This window comes from Rana temporaria, chromosome 2 (genome assembly GCF_905171775.1).
Source record: "Rana temporaria chromosome 2, aRanTem1.1, whole genome shotgun sequence".
NCBI lineage: Eukaryota > Metazoa > Chordata > Amphibia > Anura > Ranidae > Rana > Rana temporaria.
Genome location: NC_053490.1, coordinates 342,590,093 through 342,602,278, shown reverse-complemented (window position 1 = coordinate 342,602,278; position 12,186 = coordinate 342,590,093). Strand labels below are relative to the sequence as shown.

General features: G+C 45.3%; 1 protein-coding gene across 2 annotated transcripts in view; it reads right to left on the bottom strand.

The window, feature by feature from the left end:
• Positions 1–12,186, bottom strand: part of ELK4 (ETS transcription factor ELK4) — an 82,593-nt gene that overhangs the window by 51,237 nt on the left and 19,170 nt on the right. The window contains exon 2 of one of the 2 annotated variants that reach the window (XM_040337540.1): positions 1,058–1,136. The exons of the other annotated variant lie outside the window; for it this stretch is intronic. The gene's annotated coding sequence lies outside the window, so the exon portion shown is untranslated. The remainder of the gene's footprint in view (positions 1–1,057; positions 1,137–12,186) is intronic. 2 annotated transcript variants of the gene reach the window in all.

Sequence of the window (12,186 nt, the reverse complement as noted above, 5' to 3'; positions counted from 1 at the left end):
GAACTTGTATTTGGGGTTATTTAGAGACACTTTAAATTATGGCAGGTGTACCAACTTCTATTTACCATGAGTTTGGATGTGATTGCTTAAGATTCCAGTTTGTTTTTCAATTGAGTTGCACAGATTAAAGGTCACATTAAAAAGGTGGAAAAAGTTCTGAAATGTATTTGTTCTCATTTTTTACATCACGGAAATCTGACATTTTAACAGGGGTGTGTAGACTTTATAGCGAGAGATAACGATTTTATATGATATATATCCCCTGTTCCTTTAAAGCATGTTTAACAGCACAGTGCTTGTGCTGTGTTATTTGAACATCTCAAGCAACCTGGCTGATCCTGCCTGGTGCTGCCCTCTCCTCTGTAAAGTGACATTTATCAGGGCTGCTGAGCATCAACACTGTGGTCAGTTTAGATGCTTCTGTCATCACGCGGTCTGCTCCCTGTTCCTTATTTCTGGAAATACCTTTTAAAAGTAATGTGCATTGCTTTGGTTTTATCAAGATCTAAGGTGTCTGTTCTTTGAAAAAAACTCTAATCGTAAATACCATCTCTCACAGAGGTCACAGGACATTCCTTTGCTGGCTGGCTGATGTCGGAGGGTTATCTCAGCCCCTCTCTCTGTAAGACAGTCCAGGAATGTTATGTGCCTGCAAATCATTGCTGTCAGATAATGCATTTACAATTAGACTTTGGCGGTATATTGTGAGAGGCATTTAAAAGAGAAGTATGGCTCCCCCCCCCCCCCCCAGCTCTGTAGTGAAAACTGAGCAATCAAACACTGCCGATCGCTCAATCCCAACCCCCCCCCCCCCCACTCTAAGCAGAGAGCCATGAGTGTCAGCAGCTCCCTGCTGTCCTTTCCAGCGCTCAGTGGTGCACTGGGCTGTGGGAGGGGGCAGGAGGGATTTTCTCAGGCTTTTGGTATATGCCGACCATAGGGTTGAGATCTTTGCAGAGCCTAAAATCGATCATCGTCATCAGCGGACTGGTTTTGCCCCTGCACATATACACGTCACAACAGACCCCCACCTATGTTCATGAAATGCATTTCTCACCTTCTTGCTAGAATACTTCTATTCTTCTCACTTCTCTGCACATCATGGCCCTTCACCACAAACTGTATAACATTCTCTTCTGCAATGGACAGGAGAAGTACCAATATTAAAGACATGCTTTCCCCTGAGATGTTCATACATAGTAAAATAGCCACAATGTAAAAAGGAGCACTAGATTGAACCATTTAACCACCTCAATACTGGGCCTATTCTGGCACTTCTCTCCTACATGTACAAATCATCCTTTTGCTAGAAAATTACTCAGAACACCCAAACAGTATGTTTTTTTAGCAGACACCCTAGGGAATAAAATGACGGTCATTGCAACTTTTTATCTTGCACGGTATTTGCGCAATAATTTTTCAAACGCCTTTTTTTTTTTTTTTTTTTTATGGTTTCGTGAATTAAAAAACAAAACAGTAAAGTAAGCCCAATTTTAGTTGAAAAATATGAAAGATGATGTTACGCCAAGTAAACAGATACCTAAAATGTCACACTTTAAAATTGTGCACACTCATGGAATCTCGCCAAACTTTGGTACTTAAAAATCTCCATAGACGACGCTTTGAACATTTTTACAGGTTACCAGTTTAGAGTTACAGAGGATTGTAATAGGAATGGTGTGCGACAGGTACTCTTTATGGAGAGATGTGGTGGTCAATAAGACCTCGTATCTCTCCTCCAAGCTGAAAAGCATGAGATCGGGAAAAATAAATCACCAATCTCATGCTTACTAGCCGAAATCGTAGCTTTGTTTACTTCCGGGAACCCGGACGTGACGTCATAACGTCTCACCCGGGCCTCCGACAGTTATAGAGATGACTGTGGACCATCTGTGTGACGGTATCGGTATTACATCCCAGTCAAGCATTCCCTCCTCTCCATACAAGAACCTCACAGGATCATCCACACATGAGTCAAGACTGAATGCTGGAACCAAGACTGATTTATTGGCAGCTTGCTGCTGGTTATAAATACAGTTTTACAAGCTAAATCCTTAATCAAGGAACAATGGGAGCTCCACCCCCTTTTCACACACTCTGGAGTTTCTCATACAGAATATAGCCAGACAATTCGGAGCCGACCTGAGACACATTTTCTTTAAATAATGACATCAGGGAAGTCAATTACAATGTGTACAGAACACATTAGCTGGGCAGCCTGGCACCGCATAATGAAGCAATCAGAATACATAACATGAGTCACCTCTAATCACAGTAAACAGGTTTAACATCCCTTTGAAATAAGGAGCTAGCTGCAGACGGGTCATTAACATGTCAATAGCTTGTAACACATGAATCCATTTTACCTCTAACCCACAATTTAACCAAGCAGGGAGAATTACACTGACATATCCTTCACAATCTGGTCACTGGAAAATCTCTATGCTCGTCATCCAGCGCCAGACGATTCTTTCTCCGGGCCCCCTGATGGCACAGGAGAGCCCGGAGAAGCACCGTATGGCGGGGGGGGGGATGTCCCCTCCCATCACCTATAAGAATGCTCAAGCTGTGGAACTGCCGCTATGATCATTCTTATCGTGCACAGAATCGCCGGTATGAAAGAATGATATCTGAATGATGCCTCTAGCTGCAGGCATCATTCAGATATCCCCCCACAAAGTCAAGGACATCATATGCGGACGTCCTAGGACTATGGCTGGGTAATGAAGTGGTTAAAAAAAAAAAAAAGAAGAAGGGGGGGGGGGAGGAGAAGGGGAGCGATTACCAGAAGAAAATAAAGCTGGTTGTAAAGGTTTTTTTTTTTCTAAATGGGTTTCTTTGAGCTAGTGCAATGTTGGTTCACTTACCTTTTCCTTTGATTTCCCTTCTAAATGTTTTTTTTCCCCCCTTTGTCTGAATTTCTCCTCAATAAGCTTGCCCCCATCATCCAAACTGTTCTGGCTGGGGCCTCCTGATAGTGCAACATCAGGTTTCTGTATCTGAGCAGCCGCTTCAGATAGGCCTTGACTTTTCTTACTCCGAGAGAGTGTAACCATTTTAATAGCTGATCTGAACACTGCCCGCCCATTTCTAGGGTCTTCTGGCAGCACAACAAAACATCAGTTTCCTATATCTGAAACCTTCAGATAGATCTTTAACTGCTCTCATCTATATTGAGAGAAAAGCAATAACTTTTCCTTCCACAGAACAAGGTTCTGGAAAAAAAAGGAAGGCAAGAATATCTTGATTCAAATGAAAACTAGATCCTTCTAGGAAATCAGGCTGGGTGAAGATTTAACATCACCATACTCTTAAGAATAATTAAGTATGGCTCTATACAAAAACAGTTGCCACTACTGAAACGCTCTCACGGAGGCTACCGCAACCAAGAACACCAATTCCCTAGTTAGAAGGATGAAGGCAAATATGGTGCATCGGCCCAAGGTGCTGACCTTGTAAGCCAACAAAACTTGACTCAATCCCCCGAGCACAAGGGAGACCTAACTGGCGGACATATACACGTTACCCCTTGTATAAAGGCCCGGATCAAAGAGTGCGAAGCAAGCGACCTTTGAAAATACTGACAAGGCCGAGATCAGATCCTTGATGGAACTTAACGCTAGCTCCATCTCCTTTCCTAAATGTAGGAAGGCAATAATTTTACCTATGACATACTTCCAATGATGCCACCCCTTGATTTCACACCAGGAACATGGGCCTTCCAGATCCTATGCTACATGGTCCTGAGGCCAGCTCTCCTGTATAAAATCAAGGTAATTTGCCGCCGATTCTGAAAGCCCCGATCCTCAAGAATGCAGGATATAACAGCCAGACCATTAATTCCCATGTTTGCAAGATAGGATGCAATACCCCCTTGCGAAGTAGGCCTGGACAAGATGTAAGGGACCTGGGTGCTCTACTACCACCCTTACGATTCCTGCACAGTAAGGTCGTCTGGGTTATGCCGGATCAATTAGGCCGGCTTCCGTTCCCCTCTGATGTTGCATAGAAGCTACAGAATTCGCAGCACTGGGGGGAGAGAACGCATAAAGCAGTGACAACTGGTCCCACAGGGTCACTAACGCATTTGTCCCGCATGCGAGTAGATCCTTTGTCCTAGACACAAAGCTGTCCAACTTCTCGTTGAACCTGGACGCCAATAAATTTTATGTACAGGGTACCCCTTCTCTGTCATTTGGTCAGAAAAAAAGTCGGTGTAGACATCATTCTTCCGGGAACAATTGATGACTGCTCCAGAGAACCGCCTGCCAATTCTGCATTCCATGAAAAGAAGATTGTCGATGGGCAAGGCACAAGCTCCTCTGCCCCAGCCAGAACATGGGTTGCTTCCCTCTGGCTGCGTGACTTCTAGTGCCTCCTTGGTAAAGAAAATAAATCACTGGTGTGGCATTGTCGGATTGTACTCGACAGAACAATCCTGCAACCTAAAACGTCCAGGCCCTTAAGCCAGACGCTCCATCCGTAGCTCAAGAATGCTGACGGAAAAGGCTCACTTGGAGCTTGACCACTTCCCCTGGGCAGTAGTCTCTTCCAGGCCTGGCCTCCATCCCTAGAGGCCAGCCTTCGTAGCCGCGACCTCCCATGTAACGGGTATGAAGGATCTTCCTTACTGCCAATCTTTTGGTTAAGAACCACCAACTGAAACTCCAGCGTATCCCTGGGGCCAGACTCTTTGGGTAAAACTAGGTTAGGATCTACTCGTTCCAGGCCGACAGAATAATGTTTATATCAGCCTTGAATGAAACGGAGCATAGGGAACTGCTTTGAATGAAGCCACCATCTTCCCTAGCAACTTAAGCAAAAGGCAGATGTAAGGAACTGTTCCTTGCCTTGACCAGCTTTCTCATAGCGCTGATTTTGCCTGAGGCAAAAAAAAAAAACTCTTTTTGGGCTGTGTCCCAGACATTCCAAGCTTCTTACCAAACTAAAGAATTTTCCCTTTAGACTGGGATCCTAACCCAGGAGTTCCAGATACTTGACCATGCTGGACACACTTAGGTCCAGCCATGCTAATGACTGATCTATCAGCAGCAGTTTGCCTCGGTATGCCATTACTGCTATACCCTGGGCCTTTAGACCTGCTATAGGCAGGCCCTAGCACCCTGTAAACCCAGGCACGGTGGCTAACCCAAAGGGCAAGACCACCAACTGGAGAAGGTGCTGTTCCCCTGCCAAATGCAGACAACCTCTGCAGTCCCATGTAAATAAACACATACAGTACGCAAATGGCTCCCCATATGTGTATGTGTTAAAGCCATATGCCTCTATGGAAACGTGTGTTCATAGAAGCATGAATTCATACAAATATGTTTTAGGCAAAACATAAAAAAGGGCGCGCTACATACCCTCATACATATAGCATGCGTGCTATGGAACAGGCATCTTGCAAGCAAGCATGCGTTATGAACGTGTTATGCAACATGTAACACATGGAATCCTGTATAATTTTCCATGCGATCAAAAATCTTATGCATTTAAAAGCACTACTGTGCGGACACGTACCCTTGTGTGACCAAGGACTCTTGTGTAATCAAGCACCCGTGTGCGATCCGGCATCTTTATGCAATCAAGCATTTTTATGCGATTTTAGGCATTTCTGTGAAAACAAGCCTCTCTGTGTGACCAAGTATCCTTGGGTAATCAAGGACTTGTGTGATCAGGCAACCTTGTGTGATCCAGCATTAGGGGTGCAACGGATCAAAAAACTCACGGATCGGATCGATCCTCGGATCAGGAGTCATGGATCGGATCATTTTCAGATCAGCGCCCAAAAAAAAAAAAAAAAAAATATATATATATATATATAGTTTTGGCCAGTTTGACATTGATTTTGATCATTCAGTCATCCTGCTTACAATTAAATCAAAGAGGCACGTGTAGGTCAGACAAATCTAACATAACATTTATAATGAAATAACCACAAATGTCTTTTCTGTGCTCACACCATTATCAGTTTTATTCAACCCCCAAGTGACATTCAATCTTAGTACTTAGTACAACATCCTTTTACAGTTATAACAGCTTTTATACGTGAAGCATAGCTTGACCCAAGTGTCTTGCAGCGATCTACGGGTATCTTCGCCCATTCGTCATGGGCAAAAGCCTCCAGTTCAGTCACATTCTTAGGCTTGCGCACTGCAACTGCTTTCTTTAAGTCCCACCAGAGGTTCTCAATTGGATTGAAGTCTGGTGACTGCGATGGCCACTCCAAAAGTTTCCAGCCTTTAATCTGCAACCATGCTCTAGTGGACTTGGAGGTATGCTTGGGATCATTGTCCTGTTGAAAGGTCCAACGTCTCCCAAGCCTCAGGTTTGTGACGGACTGCATCACATTCATCCAATATCTCCTGGTACTGAAGAGAATTCATGGTACCTTGCACACGCTGAAGCTTCCCTGTACCTGCAGAAGCAAAACAGCCCCAAAGCATGATTGAACCCCCGCCATGCTTCACAGTGGGCAAGGTGTTCTTTTCATCATAGGCCTTGTTCTTCCTCCTCCAAACATAGCGTTGATCCATGGGCCCAAACAGTTCTAAATTTGTTTCATCAGTCCACAGAACACAATCCCAAAACTTCTGTGGTTTGTCCACATGACTTTTGGCATACTGCAGTCGACTCTTCTTATTCTTTGGAGACAGCAAGGGGGTGTGCCTGGGAGTTCTGGCATGGAGGCCTTCATTACGCAGTGTGCGCCGTATTGTCTGAGCAGAAACTTCAGTACCCACATCTGACAAATCTTTTCTCAGTCCCTTAGCAGTCACACGGGGACTTTTCTCCACTCTACGCTTCAGGTAGCGCACAGCAGTCGAAGTCAGCATCTTCTTTCTGCCACAACCAGGTAGCGTTTCAACAGTGCCCTTTGCCTTGAATTTGCGAATGATGCTTCCTATGGTGTCTTTTGGTATGTTTAACATCTTTGCAATCTTCTTATAGCCATTGCCCTTCCTGTGAAGAGTGATCACCTCTTCTCTTGTCTTCCTGGACGATTCTCTTGACCTCCCCATGTTTGTAACCACACCAATGTCTAGAAGGAGCTGAGTATCACAGTCATTTTAAAGCTGCCTAATTAATGCTTATTAGGCTTTATTGCTGCTCCCTGACATCCACAGGTGTTTTCAATACCTGATTGAAAACACTTCAATGAACCTCTGTTCTTCAGAGTGGTAGTCTTTAAGGGGTTGAATAATTGTGTAAATGAAGAATTCACAAAATAAACATTTAATACTGTATTACAAAACCAATTGATGTCATTTTAGTTGCATATGGTTCTTTAAGAAGTCCTTGTAGGATTTCATTCTGAATACAATTACAAATGTACACTAAATTCCCTAAAACCCTTTACAGCATTGGGGGGTTGAATAATTTTGAACACAACTGTGTATATATATATATATATATATATATATATATATATATATATATATATATATATATACACACACACACACACATACATTTCAGGGGTGGATTAAAGAGGAAGCAGGTGAGGCTGTTTGGGACTTGTTAAAAGTACAATCTTGATGTTTTTACAGATATATATATATATATTTTTTTTTTCTGTAAAAACATCAAGATTGTACTTTTAACAAGTCCCAAACAGCCTCACCGGCTTCCTCTTTAATCCACCCCTGAAATGTGCTCTTTTTCCCCCCCCCCCCCCTCCTCTCACACCAGTGCTTCTCTGCTAATATTCCCTCTCCATGTCGGCTTGCCAGAGCCCAGTGCACAGCGTGACACGACTCCCCGGGGAGGCGTGTCACGCTGGGCTCTGGCAGCAGACTGGCCGCCGCTCCGGAGCTAGGCCGAAGCCGGGGACTTTCCTAGGCCTAGGCTCCGGAGCGGTCCGCGGATCGCGGGGTGTGCCGATCCGAACGGGGTGGCCCGTTCGGATCACGGATCGGTGACGATCCGTTGCACTCCTATCCAGCATCTTTATGCAATCAAGCATTTTTATGCGATTTTAGGCATTTCTGTGCAAATAAGCCTCTCTGTGCGACCTAAGCACTTTAAAGTGTCCAAGCATCCTCATGTGACTATGTAAAAAACATGTAAACCCATACAAACAGAATGTTCTGTCACTTGTTTTTACCCCACATGCATTTTGAACATTCCAAACTCATGTATTTTATGCAAACATGTGGACTGGTAAAGAGGAAGTTATCCTCTGCAGACGTGCGTTTCCGCAATCATGAGCTATAGCTGTTGTGCGTTAGCAATGTGCATACCACAGTTGTGCATTTGGCTAGCCCGAAGCCAGCACCAGGATGAGGACCCTGTGGAGGTTTTTCTAGCAACTTATGTTTTTTTTTTTAAACCCCCAAGGAGGAGACAGAGGCTTTGGCCGTCTAGGCTGAGGGCAAGTTATATGCAGTATGAATCTCTGAAAAAGACTGCAGCGGCAACGCAAAAGCCAAAGCTTCTGATACCTCTGCCTCGTTAGGCTGCACCTGTTACCCGTCCTCTGATGGTGAACTTTCATCCTCAGGTCTTTTAATCCTTTTTTTGTTTGAGGATTTAGGGCAGGGTAAGGGGCACACCCCGGTTTCTGCTTCTTGTGAGGATGCTGAGAATATAGCAGTTAACCTTTTATAGACCAACAATGCAAAAAAAACATCCAAACAGACATATGCAGAGTGGCTGCAATGTTGGGGGAGGCTGCAATGCCAGACAGGGCCGATGGCTCAACCTGTGGACTGCTTCAAGTCTCTACAGGGGAGGATGATATCATGCAGGCATGATAAGGGCCACCAGATTCAGATGGCGATACCCTGGTGCCCTTTTATATTCCTGCCCCTGAACCCTTTCTACAGGGAGACGAAAATTCCAAAGCTAAAAGCAGAGGAACTTAACACAGGTGCATCAACAGCTGAACTTAGTCTAGCAAAAAACAATGCCTGCTAATCTGCACAGCTAGATGCCGAGTAGGCGTCTTAGGTATGTCTGTATCCAACAAACACAAGGTGCTTAACGTGCCCCAAGCTACTGTGTCCCTCTGGCTTTACAGAGCTCTGACGTCTGGGCTTTTTTGAAGAGCCGCCCTGCTCCTGCACCATGAATCGTCAAGCACGCATGCGTGCGCCAGCGGCAACCACATCGTCCCCCCGCCTACAAAAGCGCGCCCCCCCTCACGCACGCGCGCAAGGAAATGGTGGGGGGAGAGAGAGATATCCCCCAAGGAGCTCTGTAGACCCGGACTATGAGGGACTCCCCCACACAACTGTGGCAAAGCCTGAGGAAGTGAGCCGCTCAACAGACCGGCTAACACTGAGCTTTCGCTCCTGGAGAGCATGGCAAGCGAAACACCAGGTATGTCTCTTTACAGCCTCTAGTGGCGGAAAACAGATAAGACATGCAGTTACTCATGGAAGACAATCCTTAAGGTATTTACCTAGGATTGTCTTCACTTACCTTATCCCCGTTGCAGGATACTGCTGAGCACAGACAGACCCAATCTTCACCCATCACCGCGGGTTAAGTCAACAGACCTTCAGGGACCGGGATCCAAGACAGAGTTTCCACTCCCCTGGACCTGTACCGCATCAGAAATCTTTTGGTATGTGGTTATAACCAAAGTACTGGAATCCAGCCCTCCGAAGAGAGGCATTACAGGCAAAAACCTTGTGCTTCGGATACGAGGCCCCCGGTACCATCCACTTTGGCCCAAGGCACTTTGGATGGATCTGTTTTTTATGGAGGCTATTTAAATCCAGCATGGATCCCTCCAGTGGAGCTTCTTTAGAGCACAACGTCACTCGTGACCAACACCTTAGACACTGGCGAAAAAACTGAGGCGCTCCCAGTATGGGAGGGGTTATATAGGGAGGAAACTTCCTGTCTAATTGATTACAAAAGGAATATAACCCACTTAGTAATTACTAGACTATGTGTCCAGTGATGTACGATAAAGAAAAACGCTAGGTGTCTGTTTGATTTGCATAATGGACCAGGTTAAATTACCTTAATAGTATTGTCCCTAGCATTGCATGTAGGGACAAACCCCACTTGGTCCAGGTGGACCAGCTGGGAAAGCTGGGGGTGTGATTGGGCGGCCAATATTTTTGTGAACATTTTCAGGTCTACATTTAATAGCGAAATCAGTCGATAGCTACTGCAGTATGATGGATCCTTCCCTTCTTCCAGGATGACAGATATGGGCTCTTAATGCGTCTGGTGGGGGGATCAGTTTGTCCTAATGCATTGAATGCTTTAATCATGCAAGGGCCTAGCAGTGGAAAAAACTTTTGTAATACTGTGTGGTAAAGCCGTCCGGGCCAGGTGTCTTTCCACGTTTTATCATTTTCATTACTGTGAATACTTCCTCAGTAATGATAGGTGCTTCTAATTTATTGCGGGCTGGAGATGGCAAGAGAGCCAGTTGTGCAGAGGATAGATATTCTTCCAGAGACAAGGTTGGCAAAGTGGGGGCTGTCAGGTTGTACAGTGAGGAGTAATACTCCCCCCAAAATCCTGCGCAATGCCCTTTGGCATTGAGATTTTTTGGCCACCATTTAATCCAATATGGGGGTATATATGACCGAGTCTGTAGCTCCTTCAATTTCCTTGCCAACAGTTTGTCACACTTGTCTCCAGATTCATATGCGGTCCTCCTCCCATATTGCAATACTGCTTTTGCCTTAAAACGTAGAAGGTCTGATATCATTCCCCAGAGCGGTTTCTGGTGTCCTCTAGTCCCTGAATCTCTTCCAGCAGTTTCTTTATTTGCTCTTCTCGAGCCTTCTTTACTCGGGAGCCATGTTTGATTAAAATCGGATTACTGCTTTATGGGCCTCCCATACAATTCCTGGGTCACTCCCCGTGGTATCATTTAACTGAAAGTACATTGTGATTTCTTTAAATCAGATCCTCTCGGATTCAGGGGAGTGTAATAAGCTTTTGTTCAGCCACCATCTCCATTCCAAGAAATGGGACGGACCAGACAGGGAAAGTGTGATCGTAACTGGCGCATGGTCTGACCAGTGATAGTTCCCATTGATATATCCTGCACGGTGGGGAGTAACTGGTGGAGGACCAGAAAGAAATCAATTCTGGAATATATTTTTTTAATGGGGATTGGAAAAAAAAGTGTAGTCCCTCTCCCCCGCGTGCAGGATACGCCAAACGTCTACCAATTGGAGCTCGTGGAGTTTCCATAGGATCCGCCTCCTGGTTCCACTAGGGACCAAGGAAACGCCTGTAGAAGTATCTATTTTGGGGTACAAGGGGACATTAAAACCCCCCCCCAGTTTCCCTTCCCCAAACTCCATCAACCTTGATAGGACTTTGGCCAGCAAACTATCTTGGTGCACGTTCGGTGCGTAAATAGTTGCCAAGGTCACTTTTACGCTCCCGATTAATCCTTTAAGAAAAAGAGATCGCCTCCCTGTGTCAACACATTTATCCACAAGGGACCATGGAATTTGGATGGAGATTAGGATAGTGACTCCTTTGGTTTTAGCCTCTTGATTGGAGGTGTGGTATACGCAGGGGAAGAATCTATTCTGGAGAATATGAAGACCCCCCTTCCTTAAAGTGAGTTTCTTGCACAAATCCTACGTCAGTTTTAGAGTGTTTCAAATCGCAAGTCCCTTGGCATTTAAGGAGGTCACACGCAGCCCCTCCATCCTCTCTAGGCCGGGATGTATATTTAAAAAAAAAAAAAGGCAATGAAATTTAGATCCCCCTGGCACCTACTTATGGGTTCTTAGTTTCCCGTAGGTGTTCAGTATGGGGGGGGGGGGTGAATAGACAAAATAGCTGAAGGGGAGGGGCTCCTCCCGCCTGCCTCCAGCAGTCTTCATAAACATATTTTATTTATCTAATGTAGTACTTCTCAGACTTGTATACTTTATACACCTTTTATTTCCTCCTCTTTCCCCCAGTCCCCTCTCTTCCCGTGTAACCCGGTAAAGGGCGGAGGGCAAGGATGGAGGCGGTGTCAATCGTCCTTGCCCCTCCCCCCCCACACACAAGCGGGCAGGGGATCTTCCCCATTTCCCTTCTCTTAACTACATCTTTTTCTCCCGGTCACCCCCTCTATAGGCTTCGCCATCTCCGAACTGGCCAATTATCGCCAAAAACAAAAAAAATTCCCTCCCCTCCTCTGACCCCCATTAGTGTAGGAAAAAGAGGGAGGAGCGCCAAGGCATGAAAAGGGGGCTCACCCAT